The 26507-nt window shown below is 43.8% G+C and overlaps 1 protein-coding gene across 10 annotated transcripts in view; it reads left to right on the forward strand.

Annotated features, from left to right (window-relative positions):
- Nucleotides 1-1334: 1334 nt before the first annotated feature.
- Nucleotides 1335-26507, forward strand: part of ZBTB38 (zinc finger and BTB domain containing 38) — a 175930-nt gene continuing 150757 nt past the window's right edge. For 2 of the 10 annotated variants that reach the window (XR_005792091.1, XR_005792090.1), the window contains exons 1-2: nucleotides 1339-1822; nucleotides 16143-16381. The gene's annotated coding sequence lies outside the window, so the exon portion shown is untranslated. Of the gene's footprint in view, nucleotides 1823-16142; nucleotides 16382-26507 lie in introns of all 10 variants that reach the window. The other 8 variants (XR_005792095.1, XR_005792094.1, XM_040480350.1 and 5 more) reach the window with 5 other exon arrangements.

Here is a 26507-nt window from a genome sequence, read left to right on the forward strand (position 1 = left end):
TAATTAGGGACCAAAAGATAGGTTCTGATTTTGTTTTCAAAATCGTGGTTACACAGCTATGTTTATCTGGGAAAAGTGTTCACAGCTTTCACTGGATTCTTAAAAGAGTCCAGCAGACACATTCAGAACTACTGCTCTGGAAAAGGCCTCAGCAAACATTCAGATAAGCAAACCCCTTACCTGAATTTAAACTCCATTTATCCCTCCCATTAAGCCAGTGATAGGAAGGTAACCAGGAAGAGCCAGAGTCATACTGGACATGGATGTAGTAGGAAGGATAATGGCTGAGCTGTGTGTGAAGTTCCCAGAGAGAGGCCCAAAGAAATCAACATGTGTTCTTTTGGCCTGGAGGCCACACTTAGCCCAAGGTAACCTCAGCTCTGGGAGAGGCTCTTTGAACTGAGATGGATACATTTATCAGGGCCATTGTCTGGAGCATGGAGTATGTGTAAGTGTATGATCATGAGTAGCTATATGGCTGTGTGTATTTACACAGCAGTGTGCTCACAAGGATGGGTATGACAGAGCTGTATGGCTATGGGAATGAGTGTCCTTTGGGTCAAAGTATGCATCTAAGTGTCTTTGTGAATAGATTTACACGTGTGCTCACTCCAGGACCCCTCCAGTGTTTTTTGGAGTTAAGACAGATTAGGAGCAAGAATTTCTTAAGGTGAGATCATCTGCAGACATGCCAGCAGCCCACATCAGAAATCTGAGAATCCTCAACTCCTTCCTGCCCCTGAGCCTTTATCACCCACTCAGTCCACACTGCCATTGTCACCATTGGTTATTATCACATCTCCCTAGACTACAGCTCGGTCTTCAATGCCCTCCCCTGGGGAACCTTCCCAACCACAACCACAGTGACCTTAATAAAATGAAATTAGGGTCGCAGTGCACCCCTGTCTGAAAGGGAGAACAGCTTTAAACTGTCAGGGGATGTCGCCATCTCATTAACTCGAAGGTCCTTTTAAGGTCGTTGCTCTGCTCGTTGGGGACTCTGAGCTCTCGAGGCCCCAGAATTTGGACGCATGGCCCCTCAGCCTATTTCTAAGCCACACCCCAAGGTTTTAGCTCCGAAGCTTCTTCCTCCAGGCCATGAGGCGCTGCCCTCCTACATCTGACAGCTCAGAGATATCACAAACCGCTGTTAATTGCCTAAATGCAATTGCAATTGTAACTGACAGAGGTCCCAAGTCCGTTCTAACCCGGGACTCCTCCCCAAGATACAAAGAGCCAGAGCAGCACAGGCGTACACGACTCCCCCGTGGCGCAGAACCAGCAGCCGCAAAGTGAAAACGGAAATGTGCGTGCGCAAAGAGAAAAGTAGGCACTACGACTCCCAGAATCCTCCTGACCAAGATTCCATTTCCCAGAAAGGCCCTCGGGGTCCCCACCCCGGAAATGCGCTCTTTTGCGAAAGCAAAACGTGGAACTAGCCTAGCAGTGGAGAAGGTTTCTGAATGGGTAGAACGGAGCGAAATTTGTAGAGTGTTTGCCTCCAGAGGTCGTTCGTGAGTCAGAGAAACCCGGACTTTGGAGGGAAAAGAGCTGGCCACAGTCCTTCCGCGCTTCTCGGTGCGGTGTGCGGGTTCTTCTGCCGGCCCTTGTCAGCTTTTGCACTCCCTCCGCCTGCTCTGGCCTTGCCTGCCTGCGGAGGCTACAGACTCTCTGCCCACCCCCGGGCGTCTCTGAAGGTAGAGGCCTATAGCGAGGCAGTCCTGTGTACCCTTATTCCCTGCATTGCCTGTCTTTCGCCGGGAATTCATACTGGATGGAATTCTTTTAACGACTTTTGAACATTTCTGCAGAATCTTAGTTGGTCAGTATTCCATTACATCTGCATAACGACATTTTAAGGAATATGCAGTCCGGCTCAGCCTAGTTAAAAGGGACATCGAGGAGAAAATATTAGTGAAATATATAAAAGACTAATAATCCAAATATAAGTCAATAAGGAAAAGGTAACCCAATTGAAAAATGGACAAAGAATATGAACAGGCAATTCACAGAACAAGAAATAGTTAACCAAAACAACACGTTAAGATTTCCAACATTACTAGTAATCGAGAAAAATACAATATAAAACAGCAAGGTGTTTATTTTCACCAAAAAATGCTATCAGATAGTTAAAAAGAGTAATAGGGTTGCTGACGATGTTTCTGACATCAAGCCTGTTCATCGAATTCGATGTTGATGTGAGCGTAAATCGGCACAATGCTTTTAGTAGGCAATGGTCTATGTTTATCAGCCTTAAAACGCCTGCGTTCCCTTTGAGGTGGGGAGGGGCTGACGCAGAGCGGGCGGGGCTACGGGAATAGACGTAGTGGGAGGGACTGGAGGAATGGGCGTTAAGGGGAGGGCATAAAGGACTGGAATGTAAAGGGCGGGATCTGTAGGACCGGGAGTGATTAGAAAGGACTGGGGTTGGCGGAGAGGGAAAGGGACAAAGGCTTGGGGGAACCAAGAGGCACTTGAAAGGATAGGGGGAAGTGAGAACAAATGGCAGTGGGAGGATTAAGGGGGATTAGAAACAATGGGAGAAACTTGATGGGGACCCGCAGGGATTAGGAAGGTAAAATAGAAACACCTGGCTTTCAGTGAATTGACCTAGAGCCACTGGCATTACAAGACCTGCTATCATTGAGCAAGGCCGTTGTGGAAGAATGAGGTTTGTTAGCAAACAGGAAATACTGACTTTCAGAGTGCTACTAACTGTGCCTTGCCAGGTTCTTTTACTTCCTCTCCTCTTGGCTCTGTTTTCACATTGTAGTTTGTTTCTAAACGCAACCTGAGATCTTTAAAAACTCCTTAATCTGAAACTTCTGATGGTGAATGGCTTGTATCTTTCCCATGTGATCCTCAGATGCAAAATAGGCATTTCAGCTGCTTCAAGTAGAAAGTTACTGTGTCACTTTTAAAACTCGGAAATGCCCCAAATCCTGGGAAGGCGTCAACAATGGGTCTCTCTGTAATAGAATGCAAGTAGGCATAAAGGGGTGCAAGTCCCAAGACTCTTCCATTTCTCTCTTGGTTTGAGGCAAGCGTTCTTTTAGCAAATAGAGGGCCCTGTGGTCCCTGGCTTCTTCTGTGGTTCATGCTGTTTTCCACACAGCGAACCACAGGGCAACCAGATAGCAAGAATCGGCAAAGGGACAGGGCTGTAAAGGGCTGAATTTGCAGCCCTAAAAATGCACATATTGAAGCCCTAACACCCAGTACTTTAGAATGTGACTGTATTTGCAGATAGGGCCTTTCAAGAGGTATTTAAGTTAGAATGAGGCCATTTTAGGTGGGCCCTAATCCAGTCTGACTGGTCTACCTTATAAGAATAATAAATTAGGACACAAAAAAGACACACTAGGGATTTGCACGCACAGAGAAAAGGCCATGTGAAGACATGGCAGAAGGCAGCCATCTGCAAACCAAGCAGAGAGGCCTCAGAGGACACGAGCCCTTGCTGACATCTTGATCTAACATCCTCCAGAACTGTGAGAGAATTAATTTCTGTTGATTAGACAACCTAGCCTATGTTGTGTTGTGTTATGCCATCCCTAGAAAACTTATTACGGGGGCCTTCACAGGTCTGGGAAAATAAAAATTAATTCAAGTCCTCCAGTTAACTATTACTGGGAACTATTTAGAAGTGCTTCCTTTGAGCATGAAAGAAGCCCCTTGCTGCACTCCCGTACACATATTTATTTTTTGTTCAGGAAATGTGGAGTCTGCTATTACAGGGCCTGAAAATTCCCAGGGGTGTTGCGGGGTCATCGAGTGCAAGGATCAAGAAAGAATTCTTGAAATGTTATGTGGTGCAACTTAGTTTATTTAAGCAGCACATAGGCAGGACCCATGGGCAGAAAGGACTGCGCTTTGTTGCTGTATGAACCTGGTAGTTATATACTTAGTGCTCCAGGGGGAGGGGACGTGCAGGGAGTGTCAGATCATAAATGTTTGCTTTGAATTTCTACTCCTAAAACCACTTTTGTAACATTTCTCCAGTGCTTATCATTTGGTTTGGTATTAACTATGAGTGAGATGTACAGACTGTCATGAGGCCCTTTAAGAACGTAGCAGCCAGCACATGTTGGCTCCTTACTGGAACTGTGCAGGCTGTAGATCAGCCAAAAGTGAACATTTCTCTGCTTCTGTCCCTCATCATTTCCCCCCTGGCCAATTTTCGGTCCTTAAATCTTGAAGGTTGTTGAAGGGTGAAGGCCTCCCTCATCTTCTGTGACTTCTTCAGGCTGACAGGGGTCATAGCGATGTCCCAACCTATGGACCAAAATTAGCTCTGTCCCTGCAAGTAACTATTATGGAAGGCTGTTGCTGTAGAGTCCAGAGTGGACATCAGGATGAATTTGTTTCAAGTAGTAAGGGTCATATGTCGGCTGGGTGAAGGAGTCAGGAACTACTTGCAGGTATCTCAAGAATAGAGAACCAAGCAAAAGAGACAACACATTAGGATTATTATTATTATTATTATTATGAAAATAAGAAGAGCAATGAGAAGACCCTTTAGTGTGGATCACAGTCCACCTCCTGACCAGGAATGTAACCAGTCATTAAGTAACAATGTAGGATCTTTTTTTTTTTTAATTTTTTTTTTAATGTTTATTTATTTTTTTGAGACAGAGAGAGACAGAGCATGAATGGGGGAGGGGCAGAGAGAGAGGGAGACACAGAATCGGAAGCAGGCTCCAGGCTCTGAGCCATCAGCTCAGAGCCCAACGCGGGGCTCGAACTCACGAACCGTGAGATCGTGACCTGAGCTGAAGTCAGACGCTCAACCGACTGAGCCACCCAGGCGCCCTGACAATGTAGGATCTTTAAGAGCACCAATTTGATTATTCATATCAGTAAGTAATCTTGTTACATTTTTGTCATAATCCTGAATGTAGATGCAACATTCCACTTTATTTATTTTTTTTAATGTTTATTTTTGAGAGACAGACAGAGCGCAAGCAGGGGAGGGGCAGAGAGAGAGGGAGACACAGAATCCGAAGCAGGCTCCAGGCTCCGAGCTGTCAGCACCGAGCCCGAGCCCGACGTGGGGCTCGAACTCACAAACCGTGAGACCATGACCTAAGCTGACTCAGACGCTCAACTGACTGAGCCACCCAGGTGCCCCGCAACATTCCACTTTAATAACGGCACATGTTCCTCCTTGTGCTGCTGAGACATCTAATGCCATTCTATTTTGTAGAACTGCTTTATACACGAGTTATTTCAGAGTTTAATAATGCAATGTTATTTTAAGGGTCATTTAAGGCCTTAATTGTGTTTGTCAAGGGCCTCCATGTGCCATATGACATTTTCTAAACCTACTGATAGAAGAAAAATACATGTCAGATGATCATACCAATGGAACACAGATCCTGTCCATTGTTGTTTTAGATATGGAAGATTAGCTGGAATTGTGATAGTCTTGGTGCTATGGCCATGCATCTAGCCATAATCTATAGTACGTCTTCCATTCCAGCCTGGTGGAAGCCATGGCTGCATATTTGGCCCATATAACCGTTGTGTTCCATTAGGTGTTAGCCATCTGATGCCCGGTCACTTTGTCCAGTCAGTAGCAAACCAATCAATTGCCTATAAAGTGACGGTATGGTCACAGGTTTCTGGGGGAGCCATCCCATTTGGTGAGTATATTGAGCCATGAATCAAGGGTATGGTGTTTTCTGTTCCCAGCATAAGTGGTCTTCTGGCTTAGTTGTCCTGTTGTAGTAATAAGCCACATAGATTCATCCCATATTTGGTATCATCCTTCCTGGATGATATCGACAGGAAGGACTGTGTAGTTGGGGAATTTGTTGTTATGAGCCTACCTGTAGGTTGGCATATTCAGTTAAAATTTTAATAGATTTGAGGGTAAGAGAAAGGCATCTTATCGCCTAGAGAGTCACATGTAACATCTATCATAGGCCAGCAAGAAACATTCTTTCTAGTAATAGAAATATCCCTCTATGTGCTAGTGTGCAGGTGATGTATCTTATCAGCTACGTATTGATGTAAATAATGCCAATCTGTATCTTGTAAAGTAGAAACCCACCAAGGAAGGCCTGAAGTGCTTGATACGGGCAGTGAGCTACAAATCCAGCATGAATACTGGTTTTGTAGCTCCACGTAATGTTATACCGACTGTAAAAAAGAGTTACCACTTAGGTATGGTGTGTAGATGGCAGGTAAAAGAAAAGAGACCTTCATGTTTTCTTATCTTCTTGTTGAAAAGGAATTTGAGATCTGCTGGTTCACAGGAATATGAGGGCACATCGACCAGTTCATTGTCACTCTCTGTTGAAGGGGTATAAGTTTAATTCAAGAAATATGAGTCTATGTTGAGTGACCTTCTAGTTTTACCGCAGTGGAGTGCTTAAAATGACCCTGTAAGGTCATTTCCATTTAGGAATTTGTTCTCCTGAGTTGTTTGCCTGCCAGTCTATTTTAAATAGACTAGTTCTCTGGGGTTTACTTGTAAAGAATTTTGAATTTCCTTAAGGTCTGGTTTTGGCAGTACTTTATTAGCGTGTTTGTTAAGAGTTTTATGGACTAATCCAGTGTCTAATGAGAAGTGTAACATTACTTTAGTCTGGGACTGAGGATAAGTCAATGGTAAGGGTCAACCATATATTAATTCAAAAGGGCTTAACCCTAATCTTTCCTGTGGGGTAGTTCTTATTCCTAAGAGACCTATTAGTAAAAGAGTTACCCAGTTTTCTTGTGTTTCTATTCTCATCTTAGTAACGTATCTTTTAAAATTATGGTTGGCCTTTTCAACTGTGCCTGGTGATTGAGGATGTCAGGCTATATGTAAAAAATATTTAATTTTATGGGTTTGGGCTACCTGTTGAGTTATTTGGGCTGTAAAGGATGGGGCATTGTCACCTTGAAGAGATCAAAGGAGCCCAAACTGGGGACCGATTTCCCTTAATAAAGTCTTTGTTACTTCAGTAGCCTTTTCTGTCTCACATGGGAAGACCTCCATCCATCCAGTAAAGGTGTTTATATAGACTAATGAATATTTGTATCCCTTATAAGGTGGCAACTGTAAAATCAATTTGCTAGTCTTCCCCAGTGTATTTTCCACATCTTTGGGCAAGTGTTAAAAAACGAAGGTGGTTATAGTGCACCTTCAAGGTTAACCTGAGCACACACTGCACAAGACTTACATGCATTTTATAAAACGGCTCTTAATCCTATTCCATCAAATAAGGGTTTGGTGAAATTCCATAAAGCTTCTCTTCCCATATGAGTAGCCTGGTGCAATCTTGTTGCTAATTTGCATTGTTTTTCCTTAGGGACAAAGATTTTTCCTTTATCACTTTTTTTTTTTTTTTCAACGTTTATTTATTTTTGGGACAGAGAGAGACAGAGCATGAACGGGGGAGGGGCAGAGAGAGAGGGAGACACAGAATCGGAAACAGACTCCAGGCTCTGAGCCATCAGCCCAGAGCCTGACGCGGGGCTCGAACTCACGGACCGCGAGATCGTGACCTGGCTGAAGTAGGACGCTTAACCGACTGCGCCACCCAGGCGCCCCCCTTTATCACTTCTTATACCATCCCTCAGCAGTTTTAGTAGATTTTCCCCCAAGTGTTCTGTTGTTCCCTTCCATAGTATAAATGGAAACCACAGTGCTTAAGAGATTAGAGACTGGTCTAAGACTCAGAACTAGTTTAGTTCAAGCTGTCACTTGGGCTGCCAAATTGTCTAAATTATTTCCTTTAGATTCTAAATTTGTTCCCTTTGGATGTCCTCTAAGATGCTTTACAGCAGCTTCTTTAGGGAGATGAACTGCCTCTAACAGAGTTACAAATTTAAGTCCATATTTAATAGGGGAATTATGACTAGTTAATAATCCCTTTTACTTCCAGATGGCACCATATGCATGAAGTGCAAGGAAGGCATACACACACACACACACACACACACACACACACACACACACACACTCTTAGACCTTTTTAAAAAATGTTTATTTATTTATTTGTTGAGAGTGTGTACATGAGTAGGGGAGGGGCAGAGAGAGAGAGAGAGAGACAGAATCCCAAGCAGGCTCTGTCTCTGACAGCAGCGAGCACCATGTGGGGCTCCAACTCACATGAACTGTGAGATCCCTGACCTGAGCCGAAACCAAGAGTCAGACGCTTAACCAACTGAGCCACCCAAGTGCCCCAACTCTTAGGCCTTTAGCTAACTGAAGAGCTTGCATGAGAACTATCAGTTCTGCCTTTTGAGCTGAAGCATTGGTTGGTAATAGGTTGGCTTCAGTAGCTTTCATGAAACTAACAATTACATACCCAGCTTTACTTTGTCCTTCTTACGTAAAACTACTGTTGTCTATAAACCACCTATCTGTGGCTTGATCTTTTAGATCCAGACGTAGCTGGAATAGACTAATTCTATTGCCTCTTTACAGTCATGTTCAGGCAGAGTAGTAGCATGGCCTCGTCCAGGCATGAGGAATGCTGGATTTAGGGTTTGACAGGTTTGAGAACAGTACTGGGGGAATCTAAAGTATAGTTTGATCTTTAGTCATCACCCTGTCGTTCACTGATGTCCTTTAGTTTCTAAAGGACAGTGATAAGAAGTCATCACTGTCAATGGCCGTCCCATTGAAAGTTTAGATGCTTCTGCTAGCAATGCAGTGGCTGCTACTGCTCAGAGACATGCTGGCCATCCTTGGGCTGTACTTTCAATGGCTTGGAAAAACATCCTGTAGGTCTCAATTCATGCCCGTAGTTTTTGTGTTAGTACTCCTAGGGTAGTTTTTGTGTTAGTACTCCTAGGGCTTGGCCCTGTTTTTCAACAATGAATAGGGTAAATGGGTTTTTCTAAGTTTGGTAGAGCCAGGGCCTGGCCAAAGATAGTTTAGTTTTTAGTTGTTGAAAGGCCCCCTGTTGTTCTTTGTCCCATTTTAAAGGCTCTTATTTGGCCCCCTAGTGGCCTTATATTGAGATTTAGCAAAGACTCCAAACCCTGGAATCCATAGGTGGCAAAATCCAGCCATTCCTAAAAAGGTTTGGAGTCGTTTTTTCTTGTGGCAGGAGGTCCCAATTCTATTATAGCTCTTTTTCTCTCAATTGACAGGGAATGATCTCCAGGAGTTAATTCATATCCTAAGTATTGTACTTTCTGTTTAGAAATTTAGAAATTAGAAATTAGAATTAGAAATTAGAATTTCAGCCTTTTAGGTGATACTCAGTGTCGTCCCTCTCCAAGAAAGTTTAGTACACAATAGAATTATAGCCCAAGGCCCCTTTTATGGGGCTGCATATTAAAATTTCATCAACATATTGTGATATTGTTCCTTGAGGCAATGTAAGATATCTAAGTTCTCTACTGAGTGCCTTGCCAAACAAATGGGGACTATCTGTAAATCCCCATGGAAGGACTGTCCATGTAAGCTGCCATGCTTGTTCTCCTAAAGGAGTCCATTCAAAGGCAAATAGAGTCTGGGCCTCTTCTCTTAAGGGGATACAAAAGAAGGCATCCTTTAAATCAAGCACTGTAAACCATTCTGTATTGCCCAGAATTTGAGTCAATAATAGTATAAAGGTTTGGAACTAGAGGGTGAATAGGGACTCTACCGCTTAGTTTATTGCTTTGAGGTCTTGTACCATTCTGTGCTCACCATTAAGCTTCTTAACAGGCAAAATGGGAGTATTAAAAGGGGATAAACAAGGTTTAAGAATTCCATATTTAAGAAATTTACCTGTAAGTGGTTGGAGTCTAGCTCCGGCTTCTCTCTTGAGGATATTGTTTTTTTGTGTGGAATAATAGCAAGATCCTTTAGACCTACTTTGATGGCATGGACCCATATTGCCTTCCCTGGGATGTCACAGTTCCATGCTTGTGGGTCTACTTGTTCCCAAACATTAAGAGGAATTCCAGGATGAATGCCTGGTTTTTCTTCAGCCCTCAGGGAAAAGAGACCATCCTCCTACCCAGTTAGTTTGAACTAGCTTCCCAACTTAATTAAACATGAAGTCCCTTCCCAGTAGGGAAGTGAGACAGGAAGGGAGAACCGGAAAAGAGTGGGTAATTAATTGGTCTTCATATTTACAGGTTAAAGGAAAAGTTACTTAGCATGATTTAGGTTCTGCTTCTATTCCGGTAATTTTATGTTTAGAAAGACAGGTCAGGCAAGAGTGCTAAACAAGGGCAGAGTAAGTGGCTCCCGTATCAATAAGAAAATCAGTGAACTTACCTCCCACGTCCGGGGTAATCCAGGGCTTAGCCACCTTGATGTTCAGGGAAGCCAGACCAGCCTCAGCCCCATAATGCCATCTGTTCAGGTTGTTGCTCTCAGGCTGGGAAATGAGTTCCTGTCTTCCCCTCTCTCTGGAGATAAGGACAGTCCCTTTTCCAGTGTCCCTCTGCTTTGCAAGTGGGATTGGCCCCTGCAGAGAGCATTTATTCAGACATTCTTTACTCCAGTGTCCAGTTTGGCCACACCTATAGTATGAGGTCTTACCTGAACTTCTGTCTGAGACCGGTTTCTTCTGCTGCCCCTGGTTAGCCTGGCATTGTTGGGGATCCACAATAATGGCAGCCAATATTTGAACCTTCATTCTACTCTGTTATTTTAGCCCTGCTGTCCTTCTCCTGTTTTAAAGCCATATCTCTGTTTTTAAAGACTCCAGTGGCCGCTTCCAGCAGCCACTGGGTTGGAGTTTGAGGGCCTAGGGCCATCTTTGCCAGTTTACAGTGAATGGTGCTGACTGGCTCATAAAATGCTTATTTAGGATAGCCATCCCTTCTGGTGTGTTTGGGTCTAAATCTGTGTATTTATAAGTTGCTTCTATTAAACACCCCTGAAATAAGGCTGGATTTTCAGCATTTGCCTTGGTCACTTCCTTAATTTTATCAGAATTGACAGGTGTAGAAAATCCTCTTTACACTCCCTCCAATAAATAGGTGACCATATAGTCTAGTCTTTCCCTGCCAGGTCTGTCCTCTTGGTAGTTCCAGTAAGACTCAATATTAGGAACAACCTCTCCTCCTGCTGGATAATGGTTTCTACCCCTAGTTGCCAACTCATCTGCAAATTCCTTTTTTTTTTTTTATGTTTATTTATTTTTGAGAGACAGAGAGAGCATGAGTGGGGGAGCAGCAGAGTTAGAGAGGAACAGAGGATCAGGAAGCAGGCTCTGTACTGACAGCAGAGAACCCAACGTGGGGCTCAAACTCAGGAACTGTAAGATCATGACCTGAGCAGAAGTTGGATGCTTAACCAACTGAGCCACCCATGTGCCCCTCATCTACAAATTCTTGTGCCCCAGTTCAAGTCCAGGCCTTTACTTCTGGGGTGCAGCAATGTGTTAGAATAATATAGATATCCTTCCAGGTTAAATCAAATGTTAGAGACACCTAGTGAAATCCATCTATAAACTTGGGTGGATCCTCTGAGTATCATCCTAGCTTTGGTTTTATTTGAGCCAGATTTGACATGGAAAATAGAACATGTACCTTAATTGTGCTCATTTCCTCATTTGCTACTTTCTGAAGTGGCTACAATCCTTCCTTAGTCTGAGTGTTTGGTAAGTATGATGTTCTATTTCTAGTTTATGTCCCACTGAACTAGGAGTAGAAGGCTCCAAAGGTTTATGTGGAGGGGAATTACTAGGGGACTGGGGCTTGCTTACAGGCTCATTTTCACTTTTTCTTCTGCTCATTGGTTTTCTTGTTTGTCTGACCGAGTTGGTTTCTTTGATTATGGTGGTCTTTTTAAACAATCATTGTCTGAAATATCTAAAGGTGGGGAGCCTGGAATCTTGCCAGACACATCCTACAAGTCTTCTTAGATTAAGATCCTGACTCAGTGCCATAAAGACCTGGATATAGGGTATTTTGGTTCATTTTCCCTGTTGCCTGCAAAAAAAGGCAAATTGATAAATAGTATTGAAGCTTAAGGACCTGTTAATGGGCCATTTTTCATCATCATCCAAAGCCAGACATTTTTGTAGAAAAAAGATGAAGCACTTCTTCTTTAAATCCTGTTGTCCAAGTTGACTCCAGTGTGCTATGAGATGGCCCAAACAGGAATCCCATGGGACTGAGGAAGTTGATTCCATAGTTAATACCTATAAAACGAGGAGACCGCATAACTAAAACCATTGCCAAAATCCCCCTCAACGTCCAAATGGCATCCCACCAGGAATATTGCTGAAGGTATCTGGGGTTCAGAGTGCTGAGAGGCGTCCCTCATTCCTAAACCTCTGACACCTTTGTACTACCTGAGAAGCGATGCCAACCTCCCTTTGCTTTCCCATTGCATTCTGGACTACAGTGGGTGCTGGTGAATGGACTGAGATGCTACAGACACTGGGTCTGTCTCCATTTTGAAGAAGTCAATATATTTGGCGATCAATAATAATAACCTTTGTAAGCCTCTAGGTCTAGTATTAATGGATGGGGTTTTCATGATGTATTAAGCATCATATATCTCAGCTGGAAGTGTTTTCAATCTGAGAGCAGGACCAAGAATGTCAAATAGCCCTTGAGTAAGGACAAATGAGAGACCTGAAAAAAATAAAAGCATGGAGTTCCTATCGAATCCAAGCAACTTACTCAGGATCTCTGTTTACAGTCCAGCTCCCCATTGGGTAGTTCTGACTGGTCCCTTTTGAGAAGTACATGGTCAGACATACCTTGGATTTTATGCTAATCGAGGGATCACACTGGGTTATATAGGTAGAAACTTTATGCGGGAGTTTTGAGATTGGTGGCCATCCTAAACCTGACGATAATATATGCATCAAAATAACAGGAAAAATAAGGAGAGTCTGATTCTTTTTAAAAAAAATTTTTTTTAACTTTTATTTATTTTTGAGACAGAGAAAGATAGAACATGAACGGGGGAGAGTCAGAGAGAGAGGGAGACACAGAATCTGAAATAGGCTCCAGGCTCTGAGCTGTCAGCACAGAGCCCAACGCGGGGCTCAGACTCACGGACCACGAGATCATGACCTGAGCCGAAGTTGGCCGCTTAACCAACTGAGCCACCCAGGCACCCCAAGGGAAGTCTGATTTCTGAGCCCAAAACCATTACAGCCAAAGTAATAATGTCTAGCTGGGTGGCAGGAGTCCATCCCTTTCCGTAGTGTGGCCACGGGCAAGAGGTTTTCTCCTGAGCACTCAGGCAAGACTCATTCCCAAGGGTCATACTATTCAGGACATTTCCAGAAAAGAACAAGTAAGAAGTAGAGGCTGGAGAAGTAAAAGAGACTTACCAAGTTGCACAGAAGCTCTTGTATTCATTCCATAATCCCTGCACAGGCCACCAAAAATGTTATGGGGTTGTTGAGTGCAATGGTCAAGGTGGAATTCTTGAGACATTTTATGGTGCAACTTAGTAAACTTATTTAAGGAGGACAGGGGAAGGACCCATGGGTGGCTGGTGGTTATATGCATAGTGCTCAAGGGGGAGGAGATGTGCAGGGAGTATTAGATCATAAATGTTTTATTTGAATTTCTACTAATAAAGCTACTTTTGTAGGACTTCTCTGGTGCTTATCATTCAGTTGGGTATTAACTATCAGTGAAATATACAGGCAATCATGAGACCCTTTAAGAATGTAGCAACTAGCACATATTTGATCCTTATTGGAACTACGCAGTCTACAGGTAGACTTCTGAGCTAAATGCGCACATTTTTCTGCTTCTGTCCCTCATCAGGTGGAGCCAGTTACCAATCATAAATTGGTAAGGAAAAGTAGGGATGTCTGGCCAGTCTGGCTGTATCTCTCAGCATGTCTTCTAACTGCTCAAAGATTTAGTCCTTGGCTTTGTAGATTCAAAAACTTTTTCATTTCAGGTCCAAGTAAATTATTTCCACACTGGCTCTAAAAATCAACTGAAATTTTAGCTTAATAATGAGAGCTAGAGGGGCGCCTGGGTGGCTCAGTCGGTTAAGCGTCCAACTTCGGCTCAGGTCATGATCTCGCGGTCCATGAGTTCGAGCCCCACATCAGGCTCTGTGTTGACAGCTCAGAGCCTGGAGCCTGTTTCAGATTCTGTGTCTCCCTCTCTCTCTCCCTGACCCTCCCCCATTCATGCTCTGTCTCTCTCTGTCTCAAAAATAAATAAACGTTAAAAAAGTTTTTTTTAGATAATGAGAGCTATATTTAAAAAAAAAAAAAAACCCAGAAATATTCATGGTAGATTAGTCCTAAACAATCTTTTCCCATGAAGAAGAGCTAAATGGGGGGGAGGGAGGGGGGAGAAGAGCTAAGTGGAGACAAAAAATTCTTACCTGAAATGACCCTTGTTGTTTAGAACTCAACTGAAAGGTCACTTCCTTGAGAGAGTTTTCCTTGACCTTGCTAGGAAGTATTGGAGCCCCTGCTCTGAGGTCCTAAGGAATCTTGTGTTAGAAAATCCAACGGGGCGCCTGGGTGGCGCAGTCAGTTAAGCGTCCGACTTCAGCCAGGTCACGATCTCGCGGTCCGTGAGTTCGAGCCCCGCGTCGGGCTCTGGGCTGATGGCTCAGAGCCTGGAGCCTGTTTCCGATTCTGTGTCTCCCTCTCTCTCTGCCCCTCGCCCGTTCATGCTCTGTCTCTCTCTGTCCCAAAAATAAATAAACGTTGGAAAAAAAAATTTAAAAAAAAAAAATCCAACTTGTGGTATTTTTCATGAGTTGTTTATAAGCCTGTATTTCCCATTAGACAATGAGCTCCAAGAGGAAAGAGGTTGTGTCTTATCACGGATTTATCTTCAGTAGTATTTGGACTACAGTATGTGCTCAGAAAAACAAACAAGCAAAAAACCCTAGGGAATGAATTTATTAAATTATGCTATCACATGTTTCTTCTATGGGATCTGCCTTCCAAATGGACAATGAGACCAGTCAGTCATCTCCCCATCTGCACAGTTTTGGAGACACAATGATAAAACTTCCTCTTTGGCTTTTCCTTTTCTAGTCTTTTTAAGGATAGTCACCCTTCTATCCTATACCCTTTTTCATTTGATTTTACAAATGGTCTTTTTCCTGGTTTTATTTACAATGAGACCCCTTATTCTTATCACTAAACCACAACATAGGATGAATAAGTTCTGGGAAAGTCTTCTAGAAGCAACATGTCCCCTGTAGACTATGATCCTTGTGGACTACATCTCCTGATTTGGTCTCCAGACGTTTAACCCATCTCACTTTTGAGTTTACTCACCTCTGTCCACTGACTGTTCTCCCTAGGCACACTGACCTGGTGGTCATACTCCACATTCCCAATTCTTCATGGCTAGATTAGGGATTTGAGTGCATCATGTAGATTGATGGGTATAAGTTAAACACAGGATATAGATAAATATTGAGTCTTTGAATTCCAGGAACTTGAATTCAGTTTTTAGAGGTTAAAAACAAAAAGTAAATCCAAAATTCAAGAAGCCAAGTGCAGAACAGCCAAGGGTCTCATGTTTCCTATTAGGGCAGGACTAGAGGTCTGAGTATAGATGAGCCTGAGCCTAAAGAAGTGGATGGTGACATGGTCTTGATGAGCTAAAAGAAAGAAAGGAGGGGGAGATAACGAGATTAGAGAAAGGGTAAGGAAGTAGGTGACGGCTTTTTCCCCTGGAAGGTTCTTTGGTCCCTGCTATTCCAAAGAAACTAGCCAAACTTAGCAGACTCAAGTTTTAACATTGCCTTTTCTTTATATAATACCTACCCAAATTCCAGTTTGTTGTTCAATGTACCTCCTGCATGCTGGTGAATATTAGAGTCCATGAAGGCATGCGCACTGCTATATCTTCAATACTATCCCTAGAACAGTGGGGCTCGACAAGTGTTTTCTGAATGGATCAATAGAGTATGTACAGGTAGGTGGTTGTATGTACGAGTCTGTATTGGTTCACTGTGCAGTGCCTGCTCCTACTTCCCACAGCAATTTGTGACTCTGTGATAGGTCCATTTCTCCATCCACCTGCCCTCTTACAGCTCTAAAGGCCCTTAGTCCTTTGGCTCAAATGCCTTAGCTTTGCAGACTAGCTACTTATTAACTAAACCGTTGCACCACTTGTTCTTATAGCCTTAAATTAATTTGGGTTAATTCTTAACTGTTTCCTTTCTGTACATATGTCATTTAAAGGTTTGCCTTTATCTGATTTTCCCCAATTTCCTGTGCATTTGTGGTTTCCTACAGGAGCTCTCCACCAGAGGCCTCAGGCAGCCACACCAAACGAGTGTGGGCATGTAAGTTTTCTAGGAGGACTCCAGCTGCTCTGGGCCTCATTCAACTGGTGTCCATCCCAACATTCCCACTGAAGGCTATTTGTGCTAGAGGAGGAAGAACGCCCTCTCCAGAGCCAGTTCTTGGGGGGAAAAGAAGGATTGTTGATATAGCCAGAGCCCACAAGGAAGATTATTCTGCAGCAGCTAAAGGTGGGTAACATGCTTTTTCTCCAGTTCAGTAGGAGCAGTCCATGTTTGCTTTCTTTCGCATGAATTTCATTAGTGTGTTTTCATCCCGAGTGATCTTTGGAATAAACAGGAAGGAATGATTTTAAACCTATAGAATAAGCTTCCTGGGGAACCAAGAGTTTTTCCACCATTGACTCTAGCAATATCTAGTACAGTGCCTGACATGTAGATGTTCAATAAATGTTTGATGCAGGAAGGAAAGAACAGAAGGAGGGCAGGAGAGAAAGAGAGAGAAGAAGGGATTGGAGAATGGGCACGGCTGGAAAGAATGTTCATGTATTTTTCAGAAATAATGTGATGATAACATAGTTGTGTTTTGAAAGCTAATTAAGTGCACTATCACTGATACCTACAATCAATAAAACAAATTAAGTCACTTTGCAAAAGGAAGGGTGTATATATAAAGATAAAGTATTAGTATAAACCAGAATAACAACAAAGGTACTCTTTGGAGCTTATGAAGAAAGATAACATCAGTGATTACAGTTTAAGATAAATTCAAAACTCTAATGCAACAGCCATTTGTTCTGTCTATACCAATTCTCAAAACAAATGAAAACCAACAAGAACTTTATGGATAAATGCAGGCTGATCATGGAGTGATAGAACTGACTGCAACCGGTTGGTTTGGTATTTAGAAAAGGTCAACTAATCAGAAACGGTGCGCTGAGGAAATTTACAAATATCTAAGCTTCCTGCTGTTGAGAGGGATTAACCACACAGTAATTCAGCAAACGCTCAAAAGCATTTAATTATGTGTCAAGGAAACACATCTCAGTGCAGGGGGAGGTGAAAAGATTAAGGAAATTAGCATTTTTTTAAAAGTATCAGTCTTTCATTTATTGAGATCATACTGGCTACACAGTTCAGGTCCAGCAAGCCAACTCTAGATGACACATCCCTTGCAAAAGAACACATCAGCATGATGGAGCTAGAAGGGAATAATAAGACATAATTTTTATAAAATCAAGATCTCATAACTAAGGGATTGTTTCTTCAGTAAGTCAAATTGTAACATATGTTAAGGTTCTCAATGTTAGGAAAAGACATAATTATTTTATATTATTTTAATTTGGGGAAAATAAAACATAACCTAGGAGAAAATCCAAAAACATCTCTAAAACAAATTCCGAGAGATTTTCTTTTGACCAGCTTTGCAAAGATTGTGTCAATGGGGTGTCTAATTTGGTTTGAAAGGTTTGTCAGAGTGGTTTAGACCATCATGGTCGGCACGATTGTATTATAAAAGAAAACTGTTGGTAATGTGACTAGCAGAAACAAGAAACAAAAAACAAAAACAAAAACAAAACAAAACAAAACAAAACAGAACAGAACAAAAAACCCATGGACCTTATTGCTGTGAGTTGTTCCCGAAGTTATAATAATATAATTCCACTTTTACCTGTGCAATAAATTTCACCTCTGAAACTGATTATTTCAAGAGTTGAGTAAGTCCCAAACTTTAGCCAGTGATAATTTTTGCCCTACCTTTTACAAGTTGTACTACCACTGACATGTTTTTTCTTTAAGTCAAATTAGGCTGTTTTTTTTGTTTGTTTGTTTTTTAAGTAATCTGTTTACCCAACATGGGACTTGAACTCACAATCCCAAGACTAAGAGTCGCATACTCTACTGACTAAGCCAGCCAGGCACCTCAAGTCAAATTAGCTTTTTAACTTAAATATATTTAAAAGGAAACTTAGTGGATGTTACCACCTAAAATCATCTCAGGCATTCTTTGGAAAATACTTCCATCATGTGATGATGAGGAGGAGAAGGAGGAGGATGATTAATAATAATAGTAATAACAAGAATAATAATAATAATAATGAGAGGAAGAAGGAAAAGTTAAAGACTGTTTCCAAACCAATTCTGTGAAATAGAGACATATTGGTAGAGAAGAAATCAGAATCCTTAAAGCTCATGGGAAAATGTTAGGGTAAATCATATGCTCAGATTACAGTTTGTTCTTTGAAGCTTTATGTAAGAAGCAAGTTAATATTTACATGGCATTGAACTTCAAAGTCCAGGAAATAATAAGGAGGAAAAGAGAGTGAGAGAAAAACAGTTTGTGTCACTTCCTTGCTCCTCCTTACCCTGTGGCAAGGCCCCAAGGGGGCAGCAGGACACAACCACTGGAGGGAACCAAAACAGTGTGCTTGGGTCTTATCTTTCCAGAGTTCAATAGCTTTTTATTAAGTTATGAAAATTTATTATGCTAAGATACAAGTGCTCTGTTTCCCGACTCACATGGTGACTATTCTTGATAGAGTCTCATTATGTCTTTAAATAATCATCTTTCCTTGGTGTGAAATTCTTTCCCTTGCTTTTTGTAGGGATGTGATCTCTGATTATGTTGTGTGTCTTTGCCATGATACTCTTGGTTTATAGAAGAGAGTGCTGTTATTGTAACATGGTAGGACATTATTTATGTGTCCGGTACAATGAACATCATCAATATTTTCCAGTACTTCCTTTCTGAATCTTCCTCTTGTTGGGGGGTTTTCACTTATTCCTGACTTTTAAGTTAGACCAGCCTCATCCACAATACCAGCAGGGTGGACAAGGGGTGGGCCCCGTATCAGACACCGTTCCGGGCTTGCTTCAAAGGGAGTCATCATGCCTGAAGCAGTAGTAAACCAGTGCCTACCTGGAGGGGAGCCACTGCTTGCATTTTAAAATTCTGGTCATGTGGTATATTGAGATTGCATGTATTTAGATACATTTAGAAATGTTGAGTCCCATAAAAGATCCTTTGAAGTCAGGCTCCATTGTTTGGCAGCCCTGTGTGTTCTTAAAAGAGTATCTGGAAGACAGAAAAGGAAGCTGGAGAGAAACTTCTTTCAAATGAAAAGACAGCATGAGAATTTTTAAAGTTAACTGCCTGCTCCTTCGAGGAGGAGGACAATAATTCTCCATCCCTTAACTGTGGGATATACACGTTGACTTCCTTCCAAAGAGTACAGTACGGAAGGAAGGTGAGGAGAAAACTCAACATGGAGAAAACTGACAAGCATGACTTTAACCTGGCTAGCCCATGTCCAGTACGTACCTTGATAGGATATGAATGAAAATAGCACTTTACCTCTATGGTCTTCCTCCCCAAAACCTATAATCCCAGTTTAATCACGAGAAAAACATCAGACAAACCCCAGTGGTAGGAAATGCTATAAATAATTGATCAGTATTCCTCAAAACTGTCCAAGTCCTCACAAACAAGAAAAATATAAGAAGCTCTCACAGCCCAGGGGAGCCTAAGGAGACATTACAACTAAGTGTAATGTGTTACCCTGGATGCTTTCCTAGAACAACAACCAAAAAAGGACATTATTGAAAAACCAAGGAAATCTGAGTATGGACTTTAGTTAAAAATGTTGCAACCGTTTTGATTCACTGGTTATGACAAACGCACCATACTAACGTAAGGCATTACCAATAGGGGAGACTTGGGTGTTGGGTATATGAGAATTCTCTCTTCCATCTTCTCAAATTTCCTCTAAACCTAAAACTAAAATTAAAAGTTTATTAAAAAAAAAAAAAAAAAGCTAACTTCCAGAGAAACCACTCTTTGGAAAACTACTGAGAGTCTTCATGACTCTCAATATTTCCTAAATATCTTAGGGAAAACTTCTGGTGGTTCTTACCCTAAGATAATGGGGACAGGTTCTTGTTGTACAGTCTAGTGCTTGAAGGTACTTCAAGAGGGGAATCCAGAAGGAAAGGCAGGGATAAATAATTTAAGATACACATTCATTCATTCATTTATTCATTCACCCATACCCCTGCACTGAAAGAGTGATACCCATCCCCTTGGTTCAGCTCTTCCTGGTCTCCTTCATGGACTTCTTTGTATCTGTCCATCCTTAAAGGTGGTATTTCTCTTATACACTCATGTACCTATTATCCTACATTTCTGCATCCTTGGCTTTATATATCATTCATTTGCCAATAATTCTCTGATGTGTAAATGGATCCACCTATCCAAAGATGTCCCCACTTAGGTGTCCCACATGCACAACATGCAGCAGTACGTAGTGCTCCTGAAAACTTGCTGAACCCATTGTTTTTCTTTTAATCTTTAATGTTTATTTATTTTTGAGAGAGAGAGAGAGAGCATGAGCCAGGGAGAGGCAGAGAGAGAGAAAGACAGAATCTGAAGCAGGCTCCAGGCTCTGAGCTGTCAGCACAGAGCCCAACTCAGGGCTCAAACTCACAAACTGTGAGATCATGACCTGAGCTGGAGTTGGATACTTAACCGACTGAGCTACCCACACACCCCTCTTTTAATCCTTCTCTTTGTGAATGATGCCACCACCCCGTCAGCCACTCAGATCAGGAACTCATCCTGTGTGAGATATCCCACGAAGCCCCTCGGTTACCAAATTGTCCAGATTCTACCTCCTGAATTTTTCTCAGAGCTGAGCCCTTCTCTCCAACCTCAGAGCCTCAGTCCAGCTTCTCATTATGCCTCCTCCCAGAGACAGCTTATTCCCTAGCTGAACTCCCATCTCCAGCCCCATCCACCCCTGCCCCTGTCCACAGAGCTGACCACACTACCACCCTGCCAACAACCCTCCACGGTTCCCTAGCACCCTGGAATAAAGGCCAGGCCATCAGCCCTGCATACAAGTCTTCACAGATTGCCTCTTCCTGTCATTTCACTTCATCTGCCACTTCCCAAACTCACCTCCTGCTCCTATGATACTACTGGGGATCCCTTCTCCTGATTTCTTCCCATGTCCTCCTCCTACTTCACTAGTCAACCCAAACTCTCTTTGGAAATGTTCTCTGAGCCTTCAAGCCCACGGCACCCTCCAGGGCTCCTCCTTCGTGTTCTGGGTTCCCCTCCCAGTCCCAACCCCTTTCCCCAACCCACACCACCTCCACTGCGTGTAACTCAGGCATTACATTCAGTCATTCATTCAGTAATTGGCTTGTCTAAATACTAAAACTACAGCAGTGAACAAAACAGAATTTTAAAAACTCTGCCTTGGAGCTTCTAGTTGTTCTGTCTTTGATTTTCCTGGCTCTCCCTTGGAACTCTTTGAAGGTGGGAAATGCTTTTATATGCATCTTAAGTGCTTAGCATAGTATCTAACACATAATTGGTGTTCAAAAAGTACAGATGAATACAAGAATGAAGACCCCCGGTTTTGTTCCTCTCCTCCTTCAAGCCAACCCAAATAGAAGAGCCCCAGAAATGCCTTCAACATGCTGAGGAGAAAGAACTTTAATACCACTCCATCCCCTCCCCAAGTCCTCCTTCCAACTTAGTTAATTTCATTTTACTTTGAGCGGCACAAGTGTAGTGACTCATCCGCTCTTCTTCCCTGAGGGTCCTCACTTGCCTCTGGAGACGATAATAATTACACAATCAGTATATTATAAATGCTGGCGGTTCATTTTTAATTTTAAGAACTAAGCTCTAGGGGTACCTGGGTGGCTCAGTCGGTTCAGCATCCAACTTCGGCTCAGGTCACGATCTCACGGTTCGTGAGTTCGAGCCCTGTGTTGGGCTCTGTGCTGACAGCTCAGAGCTTGAAGCCTGCTTCAGATTCTGTGCTTCCCTCTCTCTCTGTTCCTCCCCTGCTCATGCTCTTTCTGTCAAAATTAAAAATAAACATTAAAAAAAAAAAAAGAACCAAGCTCCAGATGAAGCACAAACAGTAATATTTCTAGAACAAAACATAAAAGTTGTAAACCTCGGTGCCATGTAAACCGTGATAGTAAGGGTGCCGGGCATTAGGGATTGGGCAGCAGAGAGTAGAAGTGGAAGGACACACAAAGTGGGTCAGTTTCCTTGTTTACAAAAATGGGGGTCACACAAAGCTTCTTTACACCGATGGGTCAAGAACTAGAAAATTATACTTAAATTTCTGTTGCTTTTCTTTTTACTGGACAGCCTTTGGTGCTGCTTGAATTTTTTAAAATCAGATACACGTTAGATTTATAAATTTTAGAAAGCTAGTTGGACTAGAAAATCACTGAAGGAGGGGCACCTGGGTGGATCAGTCAGTTAATCGTCCAGCTCTTGGTTTTGGCTCAGGTCATGATCTCAGTTTGTGGGTTCGAGCCCACGTCGGGCTCCTCGCTGGAGACAGGACAGTGTGGGGCCTGCTGGGAATTCTCCTTCCCTCTCTCTTCCTCTCTCCGCCCCCCCCCCCCCCCCCCCCCCCGCCCCCCCCCAAAAAAAACTTAAAAAAAAAAAAAAGAAATCAATGAAGGGGAGGTAGACTGTTTCATGGTGAGGGAGCAGTCACTGGGAAGTTAGTTGGAGTCCCTTATGTGTGGGGACGTGCCGGGAGGTGGACGTGTCCAGGGTTGACTGCAGCTGGTGACCTCAGGGAGGTCTGGCCTTCCCGTCAATGCTGAGTCACTGGCTGAACTGCGGCTGACACGTTGTCCTGACTGTAAGGCCACCACAGGTGCCCCCTCCCGTTCAGTCCCCAAAGCCTCAGGGACAGACCTCTGGGAATAGAGCGGAGGTGCTGGCAAGTCCAACACAACCTCCCGGAAAGCCTTCCTCTCCTGACAGGGAATGTGCCGTGGCTGTCCTCTTCTCTCTTTGTCCCCTTTTCTGATGATGTCATTCTCATTTGTCCCATGGAGCTGTTGGCAGAACACAGCCTCTGGAGCTGGAAGACCTGGGTGAGAAGGTGGCCACACACCGCCTTGTCCAGGGACCTTGTGCGGGACACCCAGACTTTTTACACCCTGTTTCCCTCCTGCCCTCCCGTAACATGCTCTTCCCACGTCTCTGGGTTCTTCGTTGTATAGGAGACAGAGACAGGCAGAGACAGAGAGACCTGGCCAGCCCAGATGTGTCACCATCAATAGGCATCTGGTGAGGGACCACCTCATACCACCTTCCCCTCGGAAGTTTGTAGCATTGGGCCTTCCTTCGGGGCAGACCACATTCAGCGCTCACGTTTACCCGGTTCCGCTCTGATGTTCACACCTTCTCCAAGAATGGCTGTGTGTGCCTGCGCATGGTGTGTGTTGCTGGTAATGATTCTGGAGGAGTTTCACTGTAAGGCTGTTCTTCTCTGCATTCTTTTGGTAAGCGTGTTGTGATAAGCTGAGGCTGAGACCGGGGGTGAGTTTGAGTTTTTCCATTCCCTGGATTTGGACAGGAGGAGAAAGGCCTGAGAAGCTCTGAGCTAGTTGGAGACTGCTCTCACCAGCCCCTGAGCCAGTGTCTTATGATCACTTGCTCTTGCTGGAGAGGATTTTTCTGGGAAGGCCCGTGAGTCAGGAGCCCCAGAGTCCTCGCCTAGATGACTTCAAAGGAGTCACGGGCTTCTCGATGCCTGATGAATAAGTGGAAGATGATACAGCTTGCCTTCACCAGTCTCAAAGCCTTCTGACCCTTTTGGGGAGAGGATCAGCAGTGGGGAAATGTGTCATCAGCGTTTCCCTTTGCTGACCCTTTGTCTTTCCTGCAGGCCCATGTCTGATTCCGCATCCAAGAAGCTTGACGTCTGATTTCTGCTCTTATCTTGTTTTGCTTTTTTCCATTGTTTTTCTAAATTCTAAATCGAATCATTCAGGGCTCTTGATGGTCTCCAAAATGAGTTGATTTTTCCTAGCCTGTTATTCAAGTTCTGGCCCCTTCCCATTTTCCCATTTGCAACGCCCTGTCATCCCACCAAATTCATCAGCTAACCATTTCCTGAGTCCATCACAGACACTTCCACCCTTGTTTGTGCTTGTCCTCTCGTCTGGATGCACCCCGCCACCCCCACCTCTCAGATTTTACTTTCTCTTCTCCTGTAAGTCTGTTGAAATCCTACTGGAGCCCCTCCTGCTGCTCTGTGGGGCCCTGCCCCAGCTGCTCTAGCCCTGGCCGCTCCTCTAGCCTCTGAGCCCATCGTCCTAACCGTACTTGTGACACCCTTGTACTTGGCATACGCTCTGTGTGATGGCCGTTAGCGTCTTATCTGCCCAGCTTTTCCTTTGTGTTGGGGATGTGTCTTTCACTTCACTGTATTTCCAGAGCATTTCCAGAGCTTGGGATGGACTGTGTGGTGTATCCCGAATGGTGATCCTTGATGTTTGCCCAAGATAAGGATGAAACAATCTGCCGCCCTGAGCAGTGCACCAAGTGTTTGTTCCCAGAACCGTTGGGTTTGATAGGAGCCTACAGCTGAGAGTTGGGGGAGGGGTGCAGGGAGAAGAAATCCAGAGTTGGCTGGGGTTATGTCCCTTCTGTATTGCTTCAAGTAGCATTAATTTGAAAAAGAAAAAAATTCAGTGCTAAAAATCTGAAAACCATTGGACTCATTGTTAATGTCCATGCCTAATGTGGTCAACAGTAGGGAAAATTCATGCTCGCCTTTGAAAGGAGTGCCAGTAGTACTGAGGAGACCATCAGGAAAGGAAGAATTTGATCCAAAGAGTGGGCATTTATTTATTTTATTTTTTTATTTTTTAGAGAGAGAGTGTGTGTGGGCAGCGGAGAGGGACAGAGGGAGAGGGAAAGGCTCGGCATAGAGCCTGACATGGGGTTCGATCCCATGACCCTGGGATCATGACCTGAGCCGAAATCAAGAGTTGGATGCTCAACTGACTGAGCCGCCCAACTGCCCCAAAATGCCCCAAAGAGTGGGCATTTTATACAGTGCCAAGAAAAAAAATTACTGTCCAACAGAAAGGGATTTAGTAGACAAATGAACTTGCCAAAACCATGTGAATTCTAGAAGTTTGCCTTTTGGGTCACAAAAGGTCACAAGTGATTGAAGCTGCACAGTGGTTAGAAGACCTGTCTCCTCTGTGCAGGTCTTTGAAGCCCACAGAAGACAGTGGAACGCCCAGTCAGTAAAGCTTTGTCTGTATGCAAAAGACAGCACCAAGGCCTACCAGCTCAATAGAAAGGGGATGAGGTGGTGTCAGGGCATAGGCAAAGGACACCTAGGACAGTGAGTCAGGTGCAGCCAGGCCCAGGAAACCTGAGGGGGAAAATTGTTCACCTGCTTGCTTGCTCATTTCAGGCGCCCCCACCCTGTTTCTCTTGCCTGTCCCTGTTGTCTACCTCTGTGTGCTTAAGATGGCTACTGGCCCTGAATCTGCAGGACCTTGTGGCACCAGAGACTGCTACCATCTGACCTCAGACTGGCCACCGCTCGGATCTGGGTCCAGCCCGTGCTAAGTGGTCCATTCCCTACCCAATCGGTGCGTGTGTGGTGGGGGAGGGGAGTCACTGTGAGGTCAAGAAGCACTAACAGTGGGGCGCCTGGGTGGCTCAGTCGGTTAAGCGGCCGACTTGGGCTCAGGTCATGATCTCACGGTCCGTGAGTTTGAGCCCTGCGTCGGGCTCTGTGCTGACAGCTCAGAGCCTGGAACCTGTTTCAGATTCTGTGTCTCCCTCTCTCTGACCCTCCCCCATTCATGCTTTGTCTCTCTCTGTCTCAAAAATAAATAAAACGTTAAAAAAATTAAAAAAAAAAAAAGCACTAACAGTGCAAGCTGGCTACAGGAGGCAGAGTATGGGAGCCTAGGCTCCCCAGGGCAAGAAAGGTGTGACTGGCGTTGCAGTGATCGCTTGCCTAGTGCACACTCACGGACACAGAGACACCCTGTACTTTGCAGGGGGGTGGAACACACGCGTCTGCCGCGCAAGCCTGGTGATGATGCACTGACAGCTCCCGGCAACGATTGTAATGCTCTTGCTTCCTCTGGAGGCTGCAGCCTCATCTCCTCTCCTTACTGTGGACTTTACAACATAGGATGGGGTCTGCTTGGCCAGTTTCTCAGCCTTGGCAACAGAGGAAGTCAGAAAATATGAGGCCTTCGTGCACAGTGCAGTTATATCTGAAGTAAACGGTCGTGTCTGAAATCAGCACGTAAGATGAAAACATATTTAACCAAAATGTCTCTTGAAAATCCTTTAAATCACCCAATAAGTATGGGACACATACATCTCTCACTAAGCCCCACACAGCCAGTTTTTCTTCTAGCATCACAGCAGGCCATGTTTTTTGGCTGACAACCAGGCAGTGTGGTTGGCTCGCATTCAGGGGCTATGTTTTATGAAAAATCTTTAAATATTAGATCCATTCTCAGCTAGAGGCAGCTATATGCCACAGAG

This window comes from Herpailurus yagouaroundi, unplaced genomic scaffold (assembly GCF_014898765.1).
Source record: "Herpailurus yagouaroundi ecotype Mexico unplaced genomic scaffold, PumYag 159, whole genome shotgun sequence".
NCBI lineage: Eukaryota > Metazoa > Chordata > Mammalia > Carnivora > Felidae > Herpailurus > Herpailurus yagouaroundi.